The following is a 22,968-nucleotide window of genomic DNA, read 5'->3' as shown; positions in this document are numbered from 1 at the left end:
CACTATCTCTGCAGCTATCTCTTTTAGAACCCTAGGATGTAGGCCATCAATCACACCTGGGGATGTGTTAGATTTTAGTGCCCTGAGTTTCTCCAGTACTTTTTCTCTGCTGATATGAATTACATTAATTTCCTCACTCTAATTAGCCCCCAGGTTACCCTCTATTTCTGGTATGGATTGTAGAAACTTGGAGCACAGAAGAAAGCCATTTGGCCTAGTCTGCCTGTGCTGGAACAGTTGTGATTAGTTGCATAGTCCCGAACACATTTGATCCTGGATATATTTCTGGGGCCAGTCTAATTTAAATGTAATGCGCTATTTCCAGGCATGCTAGTGATTGGTACTTTGGTGGTAAAACATGGGAAATTACATGGTGCTGCAGGATTTGAAGGCAAACAGCAGCATTAGGGGACATCCAATGTTTTTAATTTAGGAAACAGCATTAAGCTACTGTGGCAAAATTATAGAAAGAGTGGATAGTCCACAGGCTGTAGACCTGGTTCCACGATACAAGTAAGGACTTTTCTTTAAGAAGTAGGGCAGAGGATTGGAGCTTTCTTCTGCAGCCCTGAATACTGTTGGCTCCCTAGAGAATTCCCAGTGGAAAAGGAGGAATGACCAGAGTCAATGATTCCTCCAAACTATGCACATATGGCATCAATTATGGCTGATATCCAAAAACAGCAGCCAACTGCCCATTAGCCCTGCTGAAATTCATTGACCTTTAAAAAAAAACAATGAAACTTACTATTTCGCGGAGGGAAGAGATTGTAGCTATCTCCTTCTTAGATCTGGAGGCCTACTTATAGTGGGTAAATTGGTTTCTGGGTATCCACCAGACTGAAAGCAAAATAAAGAGTTGGGTCCTTGGTGTGGTGGGGGTGAGGTGATGTGGTGGTGATAAAGCGCATAGGAGTGGTGTGGGGGAGGATGCATGGTGTTTCCACTCCTACCTTAGTATAATATTCAAATTCATCTGTTTGGAAAGGCTGTAATTCCTTCCCCTCTCAGAAGCCTCCTGGAAGTGAAGTGGAAAGAGGTCAGAGACCAAATATTCAATTGACCTGCACCTGTAGGTGTACTTGTGGTGCCAATAATGGGGAACTTGACCCTATGCGGGATGTGCCAGTACACAGCACAAAAAATTTTTTCACACAACAAGTGGTTTGGGTCTGGAATGCACTACCTGGAAGTGTGATGGGGCAGGTTAAATCAAGGCACTCAAGAGAGCATTAGATGATTTTTGAATAGAAACAATGTGCAGGGATACAGGGAAACTACGGGGATACTAGGCCATAATGCTCATTTGGAAAGCCAGTGCAGACACGATGGGCTGAATGACCTCCTTCTGTGCCATCAAAATTCTGTGATTCTATTGGAATACCAGTTGTCTCAACAATGAGGGACACAGACTCCATCCTCACATCACCAAGTTGCCAATCACAGCTGAGTTGCTGTTGCGAGGTGCCAGGTACCTGTTAACTGCTTATTCAAAGGGTAATTTTCACATACTCTGAACAATCACCTCAGAAGCCCGAGAGTAGATGCATTTGATCACACAGGAGATGAGGGACTGAAGAGAAAGCAGAAGGATTGATACTCCGTTACAGATTATGTACGTACAATTTTTGAAACCAGTGAATATTAATGCAGGCAGCTGAATCAGTGGTAGATGAAGGATGTAACAGACTCCAATCATTTTATTTTAAAAAGCAATTTACCATATTGGAAAATAATATAGAATACTGACTACATGCTTGAAATTACTTGGCTACTCTCTTCCGAAGCACACTGCATTTATAAACAAGATTAAAGTTGAGGATTAGAGTAGATTTGACTTAACGTCAGATTTTTATTGACTTTCACATTTCATAAGATTGCTGACCCCTGCTGATTTCCTGACCTGGTGACCCCAGCCCCCACTGATCTCTTGACCTGGCTTCCATCCTCACTGCTCTCTTGACCCAACCAAAACTCCCACAGAAATGTCTGTAGATAATTGAGTGTGCAGATAATGAACACAGATAATTAAGATCATACTGTAGCTGCTATACTAACACTGCCTGGTATTGTCTACGGACCAGTAACAGCCATAAAAGCAACAGCACGTACCAGATTCCACATTTACTAGTAAGCAAGTAAAAACTGCATTTGAAGAATAGGTCCTTTCATTTTGTCCTTCTACAGTCCGCAGATCAAAAGCTTCTCTGAACTTAATGTCTCTAAAAAGCAGCTTAGCATAGTGAGTTTCATTAAAAATGGTAAGAAAAATAAACATTTCCTGGCATCCTCCTCCTGGCGATGTCTGACTGTTATGCCAGCCAAGTTTACATAAATTTTATGGATGCATTGAGTTTTTTAAAAATAAGAAAATAGACAGCCAAGTTTTGCAAATAAATGCCAATGCAAATCTTGGTTATGGAAAAAGGATTGGACTGGAGTTAGTTTTTGCAAGTGGGCAATGATTGTCTTTCAGAAAGTATAATCTTGGGAATTCTTTTGATCTTTATGTTTCTCATAATTGCATATCTGATTCATATAAGTAATAAGGATATTTTTATATATCAGAGACCAAACTATTTTTAAATCAACTTCTAAAACCAAACTGGGACACTGCAGACACTCAAATTAAAGCGGAGAGACTTCAATGGGTCATTGCAAAAGTTGGAAGTATGAGTGTGCACATTATTAGAGCTATGGATATCTGGAAGGCTCTTAGGTTTGTGTTAATTTTGTATTTTGTTAGAGGAATACATGGCAATATTTTTATTCTTCTCTCCCTTTATGTGGTGTCCTCATTAATCAAGGGTTACTAATCATGGATCAATGATGCCATGACATCACGATGAGGCAAGTAGAAGAGGCAGGCCCCAAGAACCACCCCAGCCAGTATAGGGATTGAACCTATGCTATTATCAAGCACCACATTCGAACCTGCTGAACTACCATCCTTGCTTATTTTTATTCTTAGGTTTCACAATATCATATTGAGATAATGAAACAACAGTCATTTGTTCTGTTTTGAACTATTTCAAATTTTGTTTAGTGGAAATCTAATTCAAAACCTCCATCTCATTAAACAGAATAGATGGTGCTAGGACCTGTGGGCAATCTAACAAGATTTCTTTTTACACTTTCAACAAAATACTGGCATGGAACTGTAATGGCAAGAATTGCAGTATAATTTCTGAAACAATAAATCCTTTTGAACTTACAATACCACTTTCAAAGGAACATATGTCTTACTGACTGATTTCTCTCAAAGGTAAATTCCAATTGGAGAGCAGTATTTGATGTAATTTCATGTCACATTGTTCTGCCTCCTTAAGAAAGTGTTCTGGTTTGAAAAGGATTATCCAAAGTGTTTTCAGGAATAAAAGAGGGGATTTTCTACTGCTGGCACAATTTGGGCTTTTTACAGAGCGCATTTTGTCCACCCTACTTCTGATGATGAATTGATAAGTTCATTAGGCTAATGGAACACAAAGCACAAAGACCTCACAGGACACATCTGAAAGCGGGTAATAGCTTTTCATACCTATTAAACATTGGGTGATCAAAAAAAAATTCCTGCAGTTAAGTTGAGAGCTAAAGGGATAGAAATTCATTTCAGATCGTAGCGCATAGCGGATAGTATCAGCTCAGTCGTTGGTTATACACAGCATCTGATGTTTAAATCCATTAAACACAATAGAACTGTGTATCAGGTTCTGAGTACAACCGGGGACTGATCCAATACTGCCCTTTTTATGCTACCATCCTAGATGAATTTCTACCTTGAAGCATTATAATATTTGTTTCTGTATTGAGAGTAAAGGGAAAGAAATTAAATTGTAGTAGTGATTTCTTAGAACAGAGTCCTGCTACCTAGCCAATCGATCTAACAACATGCATATATAAGAGATAATTTTCCAACTTCACACTACCAGCTGGCAGCATTCCTCGCTGAACGAGCAAGTCAGGAATATGGGCAAGTATAATTTACCAAGCATTTCAAATTTATGTGGAAAATCATGCATAATACGTGCCCAAATTTGCAGTATGCACTGCCAAATCAGAAAATAACCCATAACTGTTAATGGCAGTGATGTTACAGAGCTGTGGTGCATTCCCCATGATTGCCCACTGATGTGCCTATTTGTTTCTTGTTTTTAGGGACTCTTTTGCAGGCAAACTATGTATGGTTGGCAGAAATGTCTGGCCCAGTGGTCCTTGTGGATGTCAACTATTCAACGAAAATCAAGAACTTTCCTGATACTATAGTCAACATTCCTTCCTGGAGCAACAGCAAAAATGGACTAATTGGTCACTCGTCTCTTTACCAAATAATGGGATATTGCTATGTAAAAAATGGTTGGTGTATAACAGCAATGTAACACAGCAACTGTAATTCAAAGCATTTTATTAACCATGAAGTACTGAGAATCATGATAAAGTGCCAGATATATGAAAGCTCCTTCTTTGACTCTGATGGTTCACTGTCTAAAAGTTGATAATGTTAATTGACTAGCCAAAGCAATGAATGGAAAAGGAAAAAAACATGTTTCAGGTATATGCCTGAAGTCCAAAGATGCTATAAAGTTTCCTTTACAATTTTTCCTAATCCTTTACTGCAATTGATTAGGCAATGATTTTTAGTATAAAATAATCACAATTACAATCCACCAGTGATTTGAAATAATAATAAAAAATAATAACAGACGAATACTGGAAGGATGCAGCTAGTATATAAGCATCTATGGAAATGTAGGCTATTGTTACAGGCCTGCCATTAATTTTCCTAATTTTATGTTTTTATTTCACATTTTCAGGATTTTTTTGCTCTCTTTATATTTGTACAGTACTGGTAATATTTTTTTAAAGTCCCTATTCCTATCTCAAAATATTTTTATACTTAATTACCAGCTGCTATGTTAACATGTCCTTAGATACATCAAAGTGCATTTTGAAGAAATCAATTACTCAAATTTACAAAATTGTCCCAAATATCAAAAATAGATTTTGGATGGGTTCGTTTTCCATCCCAAATCACATTTTCCATCCCAAAGGTTTGGTGAATAAACATACAGCATATTTTTTTTTAAGATTACCCTTTCAGAGAACTAGTCTGTCTGGGCTTGATACAGCTAGCAGCAATACCATTACCTACCTTGACATACAAATCTATTTCAAGTTAAAACAATTATATTGGCTTTTGGAAATGGATGGTGATCCACAAGGTAATATACCAGGGTAAACTGGTGTAATTCTCATGTTCTTACTGAGCCTTTCAATCCCTATTCAATTGACCACTTAATGCATTAGATCGGCTGGAGTAGACACTTTGCTACCTGGGTAGTACCCTGGCATAGAGAAGATTGTTTGCCCATTGTAGAATCGATTTTTGCACCATCAAAAGCAACAGAATTAAAATTGGGTGGGTGCTGCAATGGGCAATTTGCTATTGGCCAGATAGCAAAATTCAACTTACCCCAGTAATGTTTGGAACAAGTCTACTGTTTGAACTGTCCTCAAAAAATTTGCAGAGAGGAGCTTAAGAAAAAAAACACCAGAAGATTTTTAAAAAGTTGCTTCCAGCTGGCACAATTACCACTGCAGGGTGCTGCAGTAAAGTCATTTTAATGAAACTGGTTTTTTTTAAGTCTGTCAGCTTAGATTTTATTTGCCCTTATTGAAAACTTTCAGTAAAACACCAGACTTCATGGATAGGATTTATCTGGGCAAGATTGACATAACCTTCTAGAATCACTCCTAATAAGAAGCAACGTGATATTAAAGTGCACTGCTAGACATCCCTTCTCAAATTAATCCCATTATGTTTTTCTTTGATTTTCGTGCTTCTTGAGCTAAAAAAAAGTATTAGTTGTATTTTTTGCTTATGGCCTGTGTTTCTGTGATGGACCTGCAGGGAGGGAAGGTAGCTGCCAATAATGGAAAAGCATAGCTTTCTTGAGATTAAAGATTCAAGGTATGATTGTATAATGCTTCGTTCAGCAGGGATGTGAAGGTGACAGTGTAGTTATTTACTCAGTAACCTAGTGCTGCCAAGATGACACCGACTTTGCCATCAACCACAGGAAGAGTTCAGTGCCTTACCACAAACTGCAATGTCAAGAAATGAAGAAAGAACAGAATAAAAGAATTACATTTAAATAGTGGCCAGAATTTTATGTCATTTGAGCGGGTGTGCAACTGACCCTACAGAGCATAAAATCACGTGAGAAGACATTAGGCGCATGTCCCTGCATCATCGTACACTCACGCGATATTTCACTCAGCGGGCCCACCGACAACTAAGTGGGCAATTAAGCAGTCAATTGAAAGCGATTTTACATGGCCCGTCCACATTTACAGTTGGCAACCGGCCTGGAAGGCTTCACATTTTTGCCACAACCCTGATCCAGGGCAGGATGAAATGTCCAGGGTGAAATATAGTTTAAAAAGTTGTCCAGTGACTGAGGTTTTTTTGAGTTCTGCTGTCAGGTGCTTGAAAGTGTTGCATACACACAGTTTGCTGCATTTTCCATGCTCATTTAGCCCGTACAGGTCTGCATATCCCTGAGGAAGCTCCACAGCAGCTATCTGCCTTCAGGAAGCTCATTAGGAATACACCCCCACCCTCACTTTCCTTGGCACCCGCCCGCCTTCTGTCACCCCTGGCAGTGCCGAGCCTGTCTCAGTGCGCGTTTCACACTGGCTTCCTATTAATTGGCCAGCCAGCGTGAAATTGCGTTTGGGGATCAATCGCGGCCAGAAGCACATTTCAAGTGATCTTCTGACTCAGAGAGGAGTGTGTTACTCTTAAGTTTTGGAATAAGTCTCCCATGCCTTGCCTTGATAGCAGATATTGTGCACCAATTTGTCCTGCAAAAGGATAAAGTGAATGAGCACTGGCTGCTGAGGACTATTCTAGATGGTGTGTAAAAATTAAGGTATATGCTCAAGTTGAATTGGAGGAAGTGCTATTAGGGTCATGCTTGTAAGGAAGTGCTATGAGGGGAACTGGGCAGCCATAGTGCAGTGTTTAACGAGAGTGTATTGTGAATGGTTAGCTGAACAAATGTTGTTTTACAAGGGTTAAGAGTGTGATAATGCTTATGCTGGACAAAGGAGAAAAGGGAGGAGTGTGCAGTGCAATTACCCTGTCTGTCCTGCTCAGGAAGTTGCTTTTTTTTGCAGAACTGTTCTGCAATCCTGGGATGAGGAAGTTGCCATTCAGTGCCAGTACCAGCTATTGCCAAGTGGCACAAATGATAATTCTCGATGTGGCACCCACACTCAGGAATGTGTTTGTCTGCTCAATGCCTTCCTGGAGAGTTTAGTGGTTTGAACAACTGAGGTTGTGCCTTCTCCTTCTCTGGCTTAATGCACCATTCGCGGCTCCTCAGATACTGAAGCAGTCCATGTCCAAATGCAGCAGACCTGGACAATATCCAGGCTTGGGCTGATAAGTGGCAAGTAACATTTGTGCCACACAAGTGCCAGGCAATGACCATTTCCAATAAAAGTGAATCCAACCATCGCCCCTTGATGTTCAATGGCATTGCCATCACTGAATCCCCCACTATCAACATTCTGGGTGTTACCATTGACCAGAAACTGGACAAGCCATATAAATATTGTTATATAAGCCATATAAATATACAAGAGCAGGTCAGAAGCTAGGAATTCTGTGACGAATAACTCACCTCCTGATTCCCCAAAGCCTGTCCACCATCTACGAGGCACAAGTCAGGAGTGTGATTGGAATACTCCCCACTTGCCTGGATGAGTGCAGCTCCCACAACACTCAAGAAACTTGACACCATCCTGGACAAAGCAGTCCTCTTGACTGGCACCACATCCACAAACATTCACTCCCCCCACCACCGATGCACAATAGCAACAGTGTGTACCATCTACAAGATGCACTGCAGGAATTCAAGGCTCCTTCAATAGCACCTTCCAAACCCACGACCACTACCATCTAGAAGGATAAAGGCAGCAGATGGATGAGAACACCACCACCTGCAAGCTCCCCTCCAAGTCACTCATCATCCTGACTTGGAAATATATCACTGCTCCTTCACTGTCACTGGGTCAAAATCCTGGAGCTTCCTAGCTAACAGCACTATGGGTATACCTATACCACATGGACTACAGCAGTTCAAGTGGGCAGCTCACAACCAACTTGTCAAGGGGAACTAGATAAGGGCAATAAATACTGGTTCAGCCAACAAAGTCCACATCCAGTGAATGAATAAAAAAATTGCTGCTGTCCTCTGATGCCAAATGGAACTTTATAGCTCTGTACAAATGTAATTGTGAAGCCCTGTAGTGAAACAATTAGAGGTTCAAGTAAAAGAGTCAATTACCTTTACTCACATGTGTATTTGAGGGTCTAATCACACTGATGACGGTTGGTGAAAATTGCAGGTTGAACAGTCTTTTTGAAGAGTCATAGAGGTTTCCAGGTACCTGTGGTCCAGCAACTACACTCATTTTAAGTTGATTTATCCCAAGTTCAGCAAAAATGGATTCAAACTCTGTAAAATGTGTGCGTAACTCTCTGCAGGCACCAATGGGCACAAGGTTTTCTTAAACGGGCAGCAATGGTGCAAATTATATCAAGGAAATTCCTGGCTAGAGTCTCGGCGTTTCCCTTCTGAGCATTTCAAATAGATGTGCTGATCTTTTTGGTAGATGATAATGTGTTCTTGGAAAATTCAACTGGCGTTTTATGCACTGCATTTGAAGAATAAGTGTGATATGAGAATGGGCCACCCAAATATATGGCTTTATACAGCTTAAAAGAAGAATTTTGAAGCTGTTGTTTGAGGATGCAGGAGCCAAAAAAATATCACTGACTGAGTTAGTAAGAGTATGGTGGCTTCTAAAACAGCAATTTGTTCAGAATTTGGAATTAAGTGGAGAGTAGAAGATAGGGTATGGGTAAGTAATGCAGAATATGTTCAATTTATTGAAGAGAAAGGAAGACAAAGCATGAAGTCCTGGCATGACACATCTTAGGCTGAGTGATGAATGATGAGTTTTCATGCTTTTCTGACATTGGGTGACCAAAAGAAAATCCTGCAATCGACTAACAAAGAAAATCAGTCAAGCTAATAAACCAAATCTGACTATAATGTTTGAACAGGATAACTAACTGGAGTCTTGGGGCAGAATTGTCCCTTTTTGCACTAAGTGCAGTAGTGGGCAGGAAAAACATGATTTAGAAGCCACCACTCTTACTAACTCAGTCAGTGATATTTTTTGGCTCCTGCATCATCAAACAACAGCTTCAAAATTCTTCTTTTAAGCTATATAAAGCCATATATTTGGATGGCCCATTCTCATATCACACTTATTCTTCAAATGCAGTGCATAAAACACCAGTTGAATTTTCCAAGAACATGTTATCATCTACCAAAAGGAACAGCACATCTATTTGAAAAAAAATGATTTATGTGGTGGCTTTTCGCTCCACATCTTCACAAACCCACCTCATTAATTATACTTTCCCAGGAAACATGCCGTTTCGATGGTGGGCAGGCTCTCATTCAGCCACCATGTTGTCACCTCGCCGCTTCATCATGCTGGGCACCACATTTAAAGCGCAGCCACGTGCATACATCTCAGTGCTTCCAGCCCATGACTGCTGCACAGAAGACATGGCCCCAAAATGTAAGGAGATACTAGCCCCCCAGTTTAATGACCCATCCCTTGAGCATCTTTTTGATGCAGTGGAAGCCTGCTGCCATGTCCTCTACCCCTGTTCTGGCCACAGGATGGGCAGCAACATTATTAATGCAGCAGCGGTGGTCAGTACCAATGCCCTACAAAAGAGGACAGTCACCCATTGCTACACAGGATGAATGGTCTCATCTGTTCTGCCAGGGTGACTCACTCTTCTCATTGCACTCAATTCACACACTCATAAACCCACCACACACCCACAGGGATCTCACACCTCAAAGGACAACACCACTAGCTCTCACACATCCTCACATCTCCATCAGGCTCTTGTCCTCTGGAGCTCACGTCCTCATCCTGTCCATGGCTCCGCTATCCACACAAACATTCCACGCAGTGCCATGTGCCCTGCTCACACTTTATCTGTTTTCTTGCAGGAGAAGCCTGCTCACATCAGCAGGGAGAAGTCCCAGACCAGGTGGGGTGGAGTGGTCCACATTAGGTCCCTCTCTCACTTTGAGGAGTATGCCATCATACTGACTGATGAGGACATGGACTGTGCCTGCGGTGACAGTGAGGTCAGAGGATCCTACAGCACATCATCCCTCTCTCCATGCAAATCAGAGTGCCCTCTCTTGCTTTTGACTGCTGCTATGCACTAATTATCTCTATTTTGGTTCACAGGGATCTCCGCCAAGTGACTGACACCCTCAGCTAGCCGGGCCCTCGGCCCCTTCCATGCCCTCATCTCCAGCCAAGAGGACTCCTCATCCATTGAGCAGCTGGAAATGCTCAGCCCGGAAGACCTGCCACAATGCTTACCCGCACTCTCCACCAGCGCAGGGACACACACCTCGATCTAGATCTAGAGCAGGCTTGGGTTCACCATCTGGTGGTCACCACATAGCCACCTGTCCACAGCAGGTGGAGGCAGGTTCAGCCGAGCTCCCCAGCACTCAGACAACTGCTGGGGAAGAGGCATCTGTGAGGTCTGAGTCAAATGATGAGCCTTTGGATTCAGCCTTCTGACTCATCATGGAGAGTCAGCAAAAGATGAGGGAACATCACGCAGAGCATTTGGAAACCCTCAACAGTCTGGTGTGAGAGTCAGAGAAGTGACTTCTGCTCTCTGATAAAGTGGTGCCCACCTGTGCATGTTTGGAGGTCCCCATGGGGAGGATGGCAGATATCATGGAGACCCTGGTCCAGCAGAATGTGGAAATGTATGAAAACCTCCATTGTCTCTCCATCCCCCACTGACACCTTTGTTCCCCCCTCCAACCTCAAACCCCCAGCACCCTTGATTTCCTCCCCCCTCCCCTCCTCACCCCTCCCACCACTCCCTGTCTCAATCGATCTTAGAGCTTCCTCTCCCACCGCCCCCCACCACCCAGTATATCATCCTCCCCCAAACACAGCTGGACCTTCCCCTCCAGCCCCTCAACCATCATTGGTGTGATTAGACCCTCAACGGTGACTTTCCAACTTCCATACGCTGCTTTACTGGTGAGGAGTGGGAGGGCGGGTGGAGGGGGCTGGGGTTTGAGATGCCAATTGGGTGAGGGGAAGTTGGGGGCGTTAAAATCTTGGGAGACCCTCCAATGGGCCTGGGGGCCCTGTTAAGGTGGGACGGTCCCTGCATGCCACCAGCCCGTGCATAGAAACTGCTTGGCATGGGCCTCTCCCACAGTCAGTCAAATCCCAGTGGTGGCAGGATGAGGCCCTTAAGTGGGAATTAGTTGCACACTTAAGGGCCTCGGTTGACCCACTGGCAGGCGGGCCACCCAATGCCATTCCCTCGCTGATATATTGGTGATGGGTCTAGGGGCAGGCAGGCTGCACACAATTTAGCAAGCCCACCCCAACAACCAAGAGCCCCCCCCACCCCACCTTCAAAGCTTCTGGCATGGGGATGTGGAGTCCAATTCATTATGTTCATTTCTTTTGAGCCAAAAGGAGCAGAACTGTTCCTCCAATCTCAAGGAAACCTTGGGCCTCCCTTGAACCTGACTACCCACCCTCCCTTTGATAATGGACAGGCCCGGTTCTGATCGTGGTGAGACCCGCACCCTCCCCCATTCCTCACAAACCCCACCACTGCTCGGAGCCTTCTACTGTCCACAACTCCCATCTTTCACCTTACCCACCCCTTTTCCATTTGCAAACCTCTCCACCTGTAGTACAGCGATCAAGAGGCTCTTGCCCCTCATACCCCAGCATGCCAAGCCTGGAACTGATGTTCTGAGCACAAGAGACCATCTTCACCAACCTCTGGCTGAGGCCACCTACTTCTAGTTTGCTTTTCTGTCTTCTTAAAAATTCATTCATGGGATGTGGGTATTGCATCTAGGCCAGCATTTATTGCCCTTCCCTAATTGCCTTTGAGAAGGTGGTGGTGAGCTGCCTTCCTGAACCACTCTGGCTAAGCTGACTGCCAGGTATAAAGTGGCCCAACAATATTCTACTGAGGCTGAAGCCTTGCCCCTCCCTCCTCTCCCACCCACCCCCCAGCTGATGACACTCTTCCAATTTCCCATTAAATTTGGTCCCTTTTGGTGAGGTTTGTTAGAGATCAGTTCACAAAGGATCATTTGCTCTTGGTGCCTGTGTGGATCTTGTAAGTAACACCTCCAGGTTATGCATAGCCCTGTCCAGGCAAGTCTGTTGGAGTTCTAAGATAAAAGCAAAATACGGTGGATGCTGGAAATCTGAAACAAAAAAAAATGCTGGAAAAACTCAGCAGGCAGAATTTTACGGCAGTGGGGTTTTACGTTCCCGCCAAAGTCAATGGGGTTTAGAATGTCTCGCCACATTTTACAGTCCTGTCCATCCCGAAACGGGGCAGAAAAATTCTGCCCAGCAGGTCTGGCAGCATCTGTGGAGAGAGAAACAGAGTTAACGTTTCAAATCCATATGACTTCTTCAGAGCTAAAGGGAAGTAGAAATGTGATGAAATGTATACTGGTTAAGGGGGGTGGAACAGGTGAAGCTGGATAGAAGGCCAGCCATAGTTGGAGGCAAAGGAGAGATTGTAAAAGATGTCTTTAATGTCACCCCTTCCATTGATACCAATGCCCATCCAGGACCTTCCACCCCTTCCCATCTCCTGATCCCAGCCCCTGACGGGTATTCAGCACACCCCCCAACCTTACCCTCTCTGATACTGATTGTTCAGTACTCAAAGGACTCAGTTTCATACCCTTACCCCATCACCTCAATGAATTTCGGGCTTGGCACGATGCTGAATTCTTCTTCTGCACCATCTCCATACTCACTTCTTTGGGCAGGAGTCCTCGCCCGTTGAATGGATCATTTCATCCGCCTACAGTATTCTCCCTCCACCTGACCCCTCCCTCTGGCCTCTTACTTGCCCTTGATCTGTTGATTTTGAACTATCAGCGTGACATCGATCATCTCAATTTCTTTGCTCCTCTCACCCACTCTAACCTGTCTCCTTCTGAACTTGTTCTCTCAGGTCCAACCCTGACTTTGTTATCAAACCTGCCAACAAGATACTGTTGTTGCCTGATGTACTGACCTGTGCCTTGCAGAAGCTGAGCGCCAACTCTCAGACACTTCTTCCTACCTCCCCCTGGACCATGACCCCACCACCGAACATCAAGCCATTGTTTCCAGGACTGTCATTGACCTCATCTCCACAAACAGGACTGTCCCAGTAGACCAATCGTGTCAGCCTGTTCCTGCCCCACGGAACTCATTTCTTCCTATCTTGACTCCATTCTCTCTCCCCTTGTCCAGTCCCTTCCCACCACATCCACGATTCCTCTGATGCCCTACATCATATCAACATTTTCCAGTTCCCTGGCCATAAACACCTCATCTTCACCATAGACATCCCTCTACACCTCCATCCCCCACCAGGATGGTCTGATGGCTCTCTGCTGATTCCTTGAACTGAAGCCCAAACAATCCCCATCCACCACCACTCGTCTACCTGGCTAAACCTGTTCTCTCACTGAACAATTTCTTCTTAAACTTGTCTCACTTCCTCCAAATAAAAGGTGTGGCTATGGGTACCTGCATGGGCCCCAGTTATGCCTGTCTCTTTATGGAGTATGTGGAACAGTCCTACTCAGGCCCCCTCCCACAACTCTTTCTCCGGTACATCGATGACTTATTCGGTGCTGCTTCATGCTCTCATCTGCACCTGGAAACATTTATCAATTTTGCTTCCAATTTCCATCCCTCCATCACTTTCACATGGTTCATCTCTGACACTTGCCTTCCCTTCCCTTCCTTGGCATGTCTCAATTTCAGATGATAGACTGTCCACCAATATTCATTACAAACTCACTGAATCCCACAGCTACCTCGACTACAGCTCCTCACACCCTGCTTCCTGTAAGGAATCCATCCCATTCTCTCAGTTCCTTCGCCTCAGTCACATCTGTTCCAGTGATGCCACTTTCCAAAGCGGTGCTTCTGACATTTCTTCCTTCTTCCTTAACTGAGGTTTCCCACCCAGTGGTTGACAGGGCCCTCAACTATGTCCGACCCATCTCCTGCGCCTCTGCCCTCACACTTTCCTCTCCCTCCCAGAACCATAATAGGGTCCTCCTTGTCCTCACTTTTCACCCCACCAGCCTCTGCACCCAAAGGACCATCCTCCACCATTTCTACCAATTCCAACATGATGCCACTACCAAACACATCTTCCCTTCACCCCCTTATCAGCATTCCATAGGGACTGTTCCCTCCAGGACACCCTGGTCCACTCCTCCCCTCATCCCCAACACCTCAACCCCATCCCAAGGCACCTTCTCATGCAAACGCAGAAGGTGCAACACCTGCCCCTTTACTTCCCCTCTCCTCCCCATCCAAGGCCCCAAACATTCCTTTCAAGTAACACAGCCCTTCACTTGCACTTCCCTCAATTTAGTCTACTGCATTCGCTGCTCCCAATGCAGTCTCCTCCACATTGGAGAGACCAAACACAGACTGCGTGACCGCTTTGTGGAGCACCTTCAGTCTGTCCGCAAGCATGACCCAGACCTCCCTGTCGCTTGCCATTTCAACACTCCACCCTGCTCTCATGCCCACATGTCCATCCTTGGCCTGCTGCAATGTTCCAGTGAAGCTCAATTCAAACTGGAGGAACAATACCTCATCTTCCAACTAGGCACTTTATAGCCTTCCAGACTTAGCATTGAATGCAACAACTTCAGACCATGAACTCTCTCCTCCATCTTCACCCCTTTTTGATCCCCTTTTTTTAAACATTCACTTTTACTTTTGTTATTTTTTTTAAAATTTATTTACATTTTTATTAATTGTTTTGTCCCCAGCTTTTAGCCTATTTTCATTTTGTTTCCCACCACTGTACCCCTACCCCACCCCAACTAGGGCCATCTGTCACTTGCTCATTATTCTTTCCAGAGTCCTTACCCTGGTCCGGCCATTATCACATTCTGCTTTCTACTCTTAATGTCACCATTAGCACCTCCTTTAGACAGTACCACCAATATTAACACCCACTTGACCTTTTGTTTATGACACCTTTTGCAATCTCTCCTTTGCCTCCATCTATCGCTGGCCTTCTATCCAGCTTCACCTGTTCCACCGCTCCCCCCCCCCCCCCTCCCCCCGCCTAAACAATATATATTTCACCACATTTCCACTTCTCTTTAGCTCTGAAGAGTCATACAAACTCAAAACGTTAACTCTGTCTTTCTCTCCACAGATGCTGTCAGACCTGCTGGAGTTTTTCCAAATTTTTTTGCTTCTGTTGGAGCTCTATCCAGGCAAAAAGCAGACCAATATAAATGCAATTCTGTCCACCTGGAACCTTAACTTCAGCTGACCGAGAGCTATAGCATAAGTGCACCCTTAAATCGGTTTGAAAGTGTTTTGCTATTATAAAATGCCATGGGCAGAATCATCCCAGATTTGCACTAAGTGTGGTTGTGGGCAGGTAAAACAATGTTTTACCTGACAGCCGCAATGTCAGCTTCTCACACCGTATCATCTCAAACCCGTCACATTAATTACACATTCCCAGGAAACACACGGTTTCCATGACAAGCGGGCTCTCATTCGCCCATCACACCAACACCACACTGCTTCATCACGCCAGGTGCCATATTTAAAGTGCAGATGCATACACACCTCTCAGTGCTTCCAGCCCACAACTGCTGCAAAGAAGACATGGCCCTGAAAAGCAAAAATACTGCAGCTCCCAGGTTCATTGGGGCATCCCTCGAGCACCTTTTGGATGCAGTGGAGGCCCGCTGTGATGTCCTTGACCCCAGCTCTGGCTGCAGGGTGGGCAGCAGCCTCACTAATCTGACTTGGGAGGTGGTGGCAGAAGTGGTCACGCCCACACCCTGCAAAAAAGGTCAGCCACCCAGTGCCACAAGACAACAAATAATCTCCATTCTGCCACTTCTCTGTTCTTATCACTCAACTCACACTCAAATCCACAGGGCCCTCACTCACTGGCAGTTCAAGGGGCAGCAGCATTCACTCTCTCATCATTGCCCTCATCCTGTCCATGGGACCAATCACCACCCACACAGGCCAGGAATTCTTGTCATCTGGCCTGGCAGGCATCCTGCTTATGCTCTCTCCATCTCTATTCATGCAGGACAAACTGGCACAAAACAAGAATGAGAAGTCGTTTACCTGTGGAGGAATGCCTGAAATCGAGGTCCTCATGGACTTTGAAAGCAGAGCCATCCAGCTGGCTGGCGATGACCTAGACTGTTCCGGTGCTGATGGTGAGGTCAGCGCTGCTCTACCAAGTGAGAATCTAGCACTTTAACATCCATCAGACAGCCATACTGTGAGTGATGTGTCCTATTTCACAGGCCACTGCCACGCACTAGTTATCTCCCCTTGCTTTCACAGGCACATCTGCCAAGCAGCCAACAGAGTCCACAACCCAGGGCTTCCAATCAAGCCCTGAAGAAACCTCTGAAGAGGAATTTGAAGACACCCTCCTTGAAGTCCTGTCATAGCGCTCGTCGACACCCTCCAACAGCGCAGAGACACACGCCTCAGTGGGACCTAGCTTTAGAGTAGCCACTGGACAACAATCTGGCGAGCACATCACACTTTCTGATCCACAGCAGATGGCGCAAGGACTTCCCTGACTTCCAGCACTTGGAGGATAGAGCACTCCTTTGTTCTAACTAACACACTCACAAACCCATCACATGTCTACAGGACCTTCACTCACTGCTAGTTCAAGGCACATCACCATTCACTCTCTCACCTCCATTGTCCTCATCCCATCCATAGGATCACTCAGTATCCTAACTTGGAAATATATCATCATTCCTTCAATGTAACTGGTTCAAAATCCTGGAACTCCATTCCTAGCAGCACTATGGGTGTTCCTACACCACAGATTGCAGCAGTTCAAGAAGGCAGCTCACTATTACCTTTTCAAGGGCAACTAAGAATGGGCAATAAATGTTGGCCCAGCCAGCGAAGTCTACATCCCATGAATGAATAAAAAACACGTACACACCCCAGGCCATTCCCCCAGGTGACTCCAGGAGCATCTGGCCCATCCGAATCCACTTTTCCTATGACCCCAGTAGCTCTAGCTCCATAGCTTGAGGAGCATGCCACAGTCACACAGCAGGTCCCTGAAAGCAGGTGGGGGTCCTCCAGGTCTTGGACCTACTGTGGACGCCTGTCAAGGTCATCACAGATAGGGCATAGCAGTCAGCAGACAGGCTCCACCTCCCTGTGGATATCCAGGAAGCATGAAGACATGGCAGCAGGGTTAGAAAGATTAAGAAGATGTAACTCTTGAGTCAAAACAATTAACCTAAATTAACAAAATCAGGGACAAAGTAAAAGCAGCCCCTTGAAGGAAAATTGCAAAAGCAAAAGACAAAACTCAAAGGAAACTTACAATTATCACATCTTGGTTTGGTCAAAAGGGTCTATAAAGCACCCCAGTCCCCATGGTGACCTCCGAGCACACTCGACACCAGCAGGCACGGAAATTCCCGTCCCATATTGCCATTTAATTCTTGATTTAATTCAACGTTTATTATTTTATCAAACAATCAGGATGGCACTCATTCACTGTCATAGACATCAGCTAATCTAAAAACTAAGTGCCATGTACTTTTAGAACTAGCTAAATAATATATTTGTCAACTAAAACGTTGGGCTGAACTTTACTTCCCCCTCACCCCCTGCCTCCCAGGCTGCAACAATGGAGGATGGGGGCTGGTAATATAGCAGGGAGCCACGTAGGATGGCTCCTGGATGCTGTCCAGTGATGGGGAGGAGGCTGGCTTCAAGGAGGATCAGCTGCCTGCTCCACTGAGGTGACAGCCAATTTGCACAATTAGGCCCCTTTTACCCAGACTGCCAACAGTTTATTGTTTATGGTTTCTTCTCTGTTATCTATCTATGTGGTACTTGGTTCCATTTTTACCTGTTCCAATGCAGCTAGCACATCTGTAATGGCTTTAACCTGTATGGTCACTTTGATCGCAGTTCAAGGTTCTATCATGGCCTCTTTCCTTTCCCTGATGACATGCTAACATTGCAAGCATCATCTGTATGTATGCAGTCAGCTTCCATATGTTTACTGACAATACCCAGCTCCAGCTCTGTCACCACCTTGAAACCACAACCATGACTTTACTTTCCAAATGTGTATCTATCATCCGGTTGTGGTTGAGCAAGAATGTTCTCCATTTAAACATTTTATTCTGGCTGTTGCCAAAAATGCCGTACCTTATCCCTTTGATATGGGCCCCTCCCAGCTCTTGCTATTTGCTTAGCCTGAACCTAATGTCATGCAGCTCCAGTGTTCTGTTGACCCAGAGCTTGCTTCAAGCCTCAAATCCTAGCCAAGACCATTTATTTCCCTTTTGCATCTTCACCTACATCCCCTCTACCTCAACTCACTGACCCTGAAACACTCATCTATGGCTTTGTCCTGTCTGGACTCAACTACTTCAAGGTTCATTTCACCTGGCTCTTGAATTCCACCTAACATTAAACTAAACACATGCAAAACTTTTCTCCCACCCTTCTCCCATATTACCCATGTAATCATTGAGCTCCATTGGCTGCCAATCCCAAAGTGTCAATTTCAAAATCATTGACAATCAAAATCCATCCACAGCCTCCCTCCTCCTCACCTATGGAACCTGCTCTCGCCCTATATTCCAGATGTCCACAGTTCCAATCCTAAACTCATTTGAATACTGCACCTTCTATTCCTCTTTCAGCCTCAGAGCTTTCAACTATCTTGGCTTCACACTCTGGGATGCTCTCAGTAAAACCCCTGCAACTTTCTATTCCATTCTTCAAAAGCCTCCTGCTTGACTAAACTTTTAGTCACTGCCTAACTCTTCTTACACCACTGATCAGTGTCCAACTTTGCTTCTGTGAAGTACCTTGGGCAATTAATTTATTTTAAAAAGGCACTATTTAAATGTAAGTTGATATTTTGTTTCTATAATAGGAGTTTTTTTCTTTTTAAGAGAAGCTGAACATCGGTAATTTCTGTTTCCTGGCTTACAATTTATTCTTTGAACTTTAAGGCTATACTGAAATGTGGACCTGCTTCACCACTTCATTGTTTCAATAAAAACATACCAGGTACAACTATATGAGATGGCATTCATTTAGTTATTCAAGCTCTAAGCAGAGGAAAACAATATAGAAATAATAAAGGAAAAGTTAAAATGCCCCATTATAGCAATGATATATAAACAAAATGCACTTTAATTGAAGATATTCTATCAGTAATCAAAAGGGATTTTGTGAATATCATAAGGAGCGTCTGTATGATTAATTTGAGTGTTTGGATTTTTCACGTCAGGAAAAAGTTCAGCTACCATACATTCATCTTCAGTCCATTAACTGTGAAGTGAACCCAGAGAGCGTAAGACTGTTGAGGTCAGAAGGTTTACTTCAGGTTATTTACTGCACAATGAGGAACATCGCATTCTTGGCATTCTGCTCAGTGTCATAAAATACTGAAATATGTAATTTCCTTATTGCAATATGTGGGATACATTTATCTACAAAGCTATTCCTCAAAAAACCATCAAATATAAGTAGAAATAAAATGTGATTGCTATAGAATTATGGATTATAATAAATGAATCTGACATTTAGGTGCAATTAAAGCTATTCATCATTCAAAAATGAATGGAGTGGTATGTCTGAGTATACATAAAACCCAAATGAAATCATAAAGCTTTCTTTGTCTAGGTGCACTTCTGACAATGTGGTCCCTTGCCTATTTATTTTGAGAGAGGAGTGGCTTAGTTGTCTCTCACCAGTAGAAAGAAACTTCAAAAATCATTTGCTAACTGATTGGATCAGAAAGGATGACTCATGCATTTATAGACAGCTACAAATCCAGTTCCAAAACCTTATATAGGTAGCAAATCCCTAACCCAAATTAAGTGATTTTACTGCAAACATTGATCATTTCTTGTCTTTTTTGATGGGGGTGAAATTGAAGTCCAAATACTTTACCAGAAGACATTAACGTTGCTCAATTCAGCCGAGATTCTTGCAGTTTTATATTCAGATGTTACAGCTCTTGAATCAGTAAGGTTTTGTACAGGCAAACTAATGATGGAGATCGCCATCTACAGTGCAAGAAAACTAGAACACACAATAAATAGGAGCTCCACAATTCAATATGATCATGGCTGATCTTGGGCTTCAACTCCACTTTCCCACCTACTCCCCATTGTTACTTGATTTCGTAAGTGACCAAGAATCTGTCTATCCCAGCCTTAAATACATACAACATTGGACCATCCACAACCCTCCGGGGTAGAGAATTTTTAAAAATCACAACCCTTTGAGTCAAGTAATTTCTGCTCTTCTTAGTCCAAAATGATCTGTCCCATATTCTGAGACTGTACGCCATGTATCAGTTTTCCCCGACTAGGAGAAACAATCTCTCAGCGTCCATCTTGTACCCATTCAGAATCATGTATGTTCCATTGAGTTTGGCTCTCATTCTTCCAAACTCCAGAGAATATGGGCCCAATTTACTCAGCTTCTCATCATAGGACAACCTTCCCATCCCAGGGACCATTTTAGTGAACCTTTGCGCAACTGGTTCCAATGCAAGTACATACTTCTTTAAATATGGAGACCAAAACTGCACACAGTATCCCAGACGTAATCTCACCAAAGTCCTGTACCATTGTGACAAGACTTCTTTATTCCTGTAATGTACTCCAATCCCCTTGCAACAAAAGCCATTAGTGTCTTCCTATAGCCTGCTGTATATGCATGCTAATTTTCTGCATTCCTTGTACAAGCACACCCAAGCCTCTCTGAACATGAATATCTACAAGTTTCACAGCTTTTAAAAAATAATCTGCCTTTCTATTCTTATGACCAAAGTGAATAACTTCACATTATACTCCATCTCCCATTTTGTTGCCCACTCACTTTAACTTGTCTATATCTTTTCACAAGCTCTTTGTGTCCTCCCCACTACTTAACTTTCCATCTAACTTTTTTTCAAAAAACAAAATTAGATACATTACTCTGTCTCTTCAGCTAAGTCATTAATGTGGTTTGTAAATAGCTGAGACCTAAGCACTGATCCGTATGGCACTGTACTCATTACATTTTTCCAACTTGAAGGTGCCCCATTTATGAACAATTTTTGCCTCCTGTCCATTAACCAATCTGTTAACCATGCTAACATATTATCCCAACTCCTTGAAGCTTTTTCTTGCCTATTAGTTATTTCTGGCACCTTATTGAATGCCTTTTGAAAATACAGGTATACTACATCTACTGGTTCCCCTTTATCTATCCTATTAGTTATATAAATTTGTCGACCAGGATTTCCCATTTGGAAAAACATGTTGACATGTTCTAATCACACTATGCATTTCTGAGTGCATTGTTAAGATTTCCTTAATAATATTTTCCAGAATTCTCCTAATGACTGATGTTAGGCTAACCGGCTGGTAATTCCTTTTTTTACTCCAATATTTTTCCCTGCTGATCTTAATTATCTAAATTTCCTCAATATTCTTAATCCCTAGGTTACCATCTCTTTCTAGGGTGCAACTTGTGTCTTCTACTTTGAAGACAGACTCAAAATAGCTCTTCAATGCCTCTGCCCTTTCCTTGTTTCCCAATGTAATTTTCGATCACTGTTTCAAGGGATCAATGTTACTTTAGTTACTCTCTTCCTCTTTATATACTTATAAAACTTCACACAATCTCTTTATATTTCTGGATAGTTTACACTCATTCTATTTTCTCCCTTTTTAATCAACTTTTTTTGTCCCTTTGTTGGTTGCTAAAACACTCCCAATCCTCAGACTTGCTACTGTTCTTTGCAATATTATAAGCCTCTTCTTTTAATTTAATACTATTCATAACTATGTGAGTGAACCACTGATGTGTCTTTCTTGCTGAGTGTTTTTTTCTCAATGTGATGTATTTTTGTTCAATATTATGAATTGTTTCTTTAAAATGTTTTCTACTCTTCAGTTATTGCCATCTGTTAGCCAGTTTTCCCCCTCATACTTATGCAATTGGCTTTGTTTAAGTGAGATTCTTGCTTATGATTGGAGTATGTCACTTTCAAACTCAACATGGAGTTCAGTGGTATTATGATCACTATTCCCCGGTCATATTTTACGATGACATTACTAATTAACCCTGCCTCAATACAAAATACGAGATCTAAGATAGCTTTGTCTCTGGATGGTTCCAGGATGTATTGCTCCAGGAAACTGCAATGAAAACATTCTACAAACTTAATTTCTAGACCAACTTTACCAATTAGATTGTCCCAATTGATATGAAGATTTACATTCCCCACAATTATTACATTGCCTTTATTACAAGCTCCAATATATATTTATAATGCTCTACCCAATGGTATAACTACTGTTAGTGGGCAATATGCTGCTCCCAACAGCCTTTTCTGACTCTTGCTATTCTTAATTTCTACCCATTCTGGTTTTACTTCGAGGCCAGATCCTTTCTCACTAATATCCTTATTGACGTTTCCTTTACCCCTCCTCCTTTGCCATTTTGTCCTTCCAAAATATTGTGTAACTTGTGATATTTATTTCACCAACCTTGATCACCTTACAACCATGTCTCTGTAATGGCAATTACATCAAAATCATGTATCTCGATTTGTGCCAATAGTTCATTTATCTTATTTCATACATTTCATGCATTCAGATAAAGAAATTAATTTCATTTTTACTACTATTCCCTGTATTGACCTTATTTGCTCTAATACACAATTAACTCAGGGGAGGTGGTGGCATAGTGGTATTATCACTGGAT

Source organism: Carcharodon carcharias, chromosome 5 (assembly GCF_017639515.1).
Source record: "Carcharodon carcharias isolate sCarCar2 chromosome 5, sCarCar2.pri, whole genome shotgun sequence".
Classification (NCBI taxonomy): domain Eukaryota; kingdom Metazoa; phylum Chordata; class Chondrichthyes; order Lamniformes; family Lamnidae; genus Carcharodon; species Carcharodon carcharias.
The sequence above is the reverse complement of the archived record's forward strand: the minus strand, read 5'-3'. Positions refer to the sequence as shown.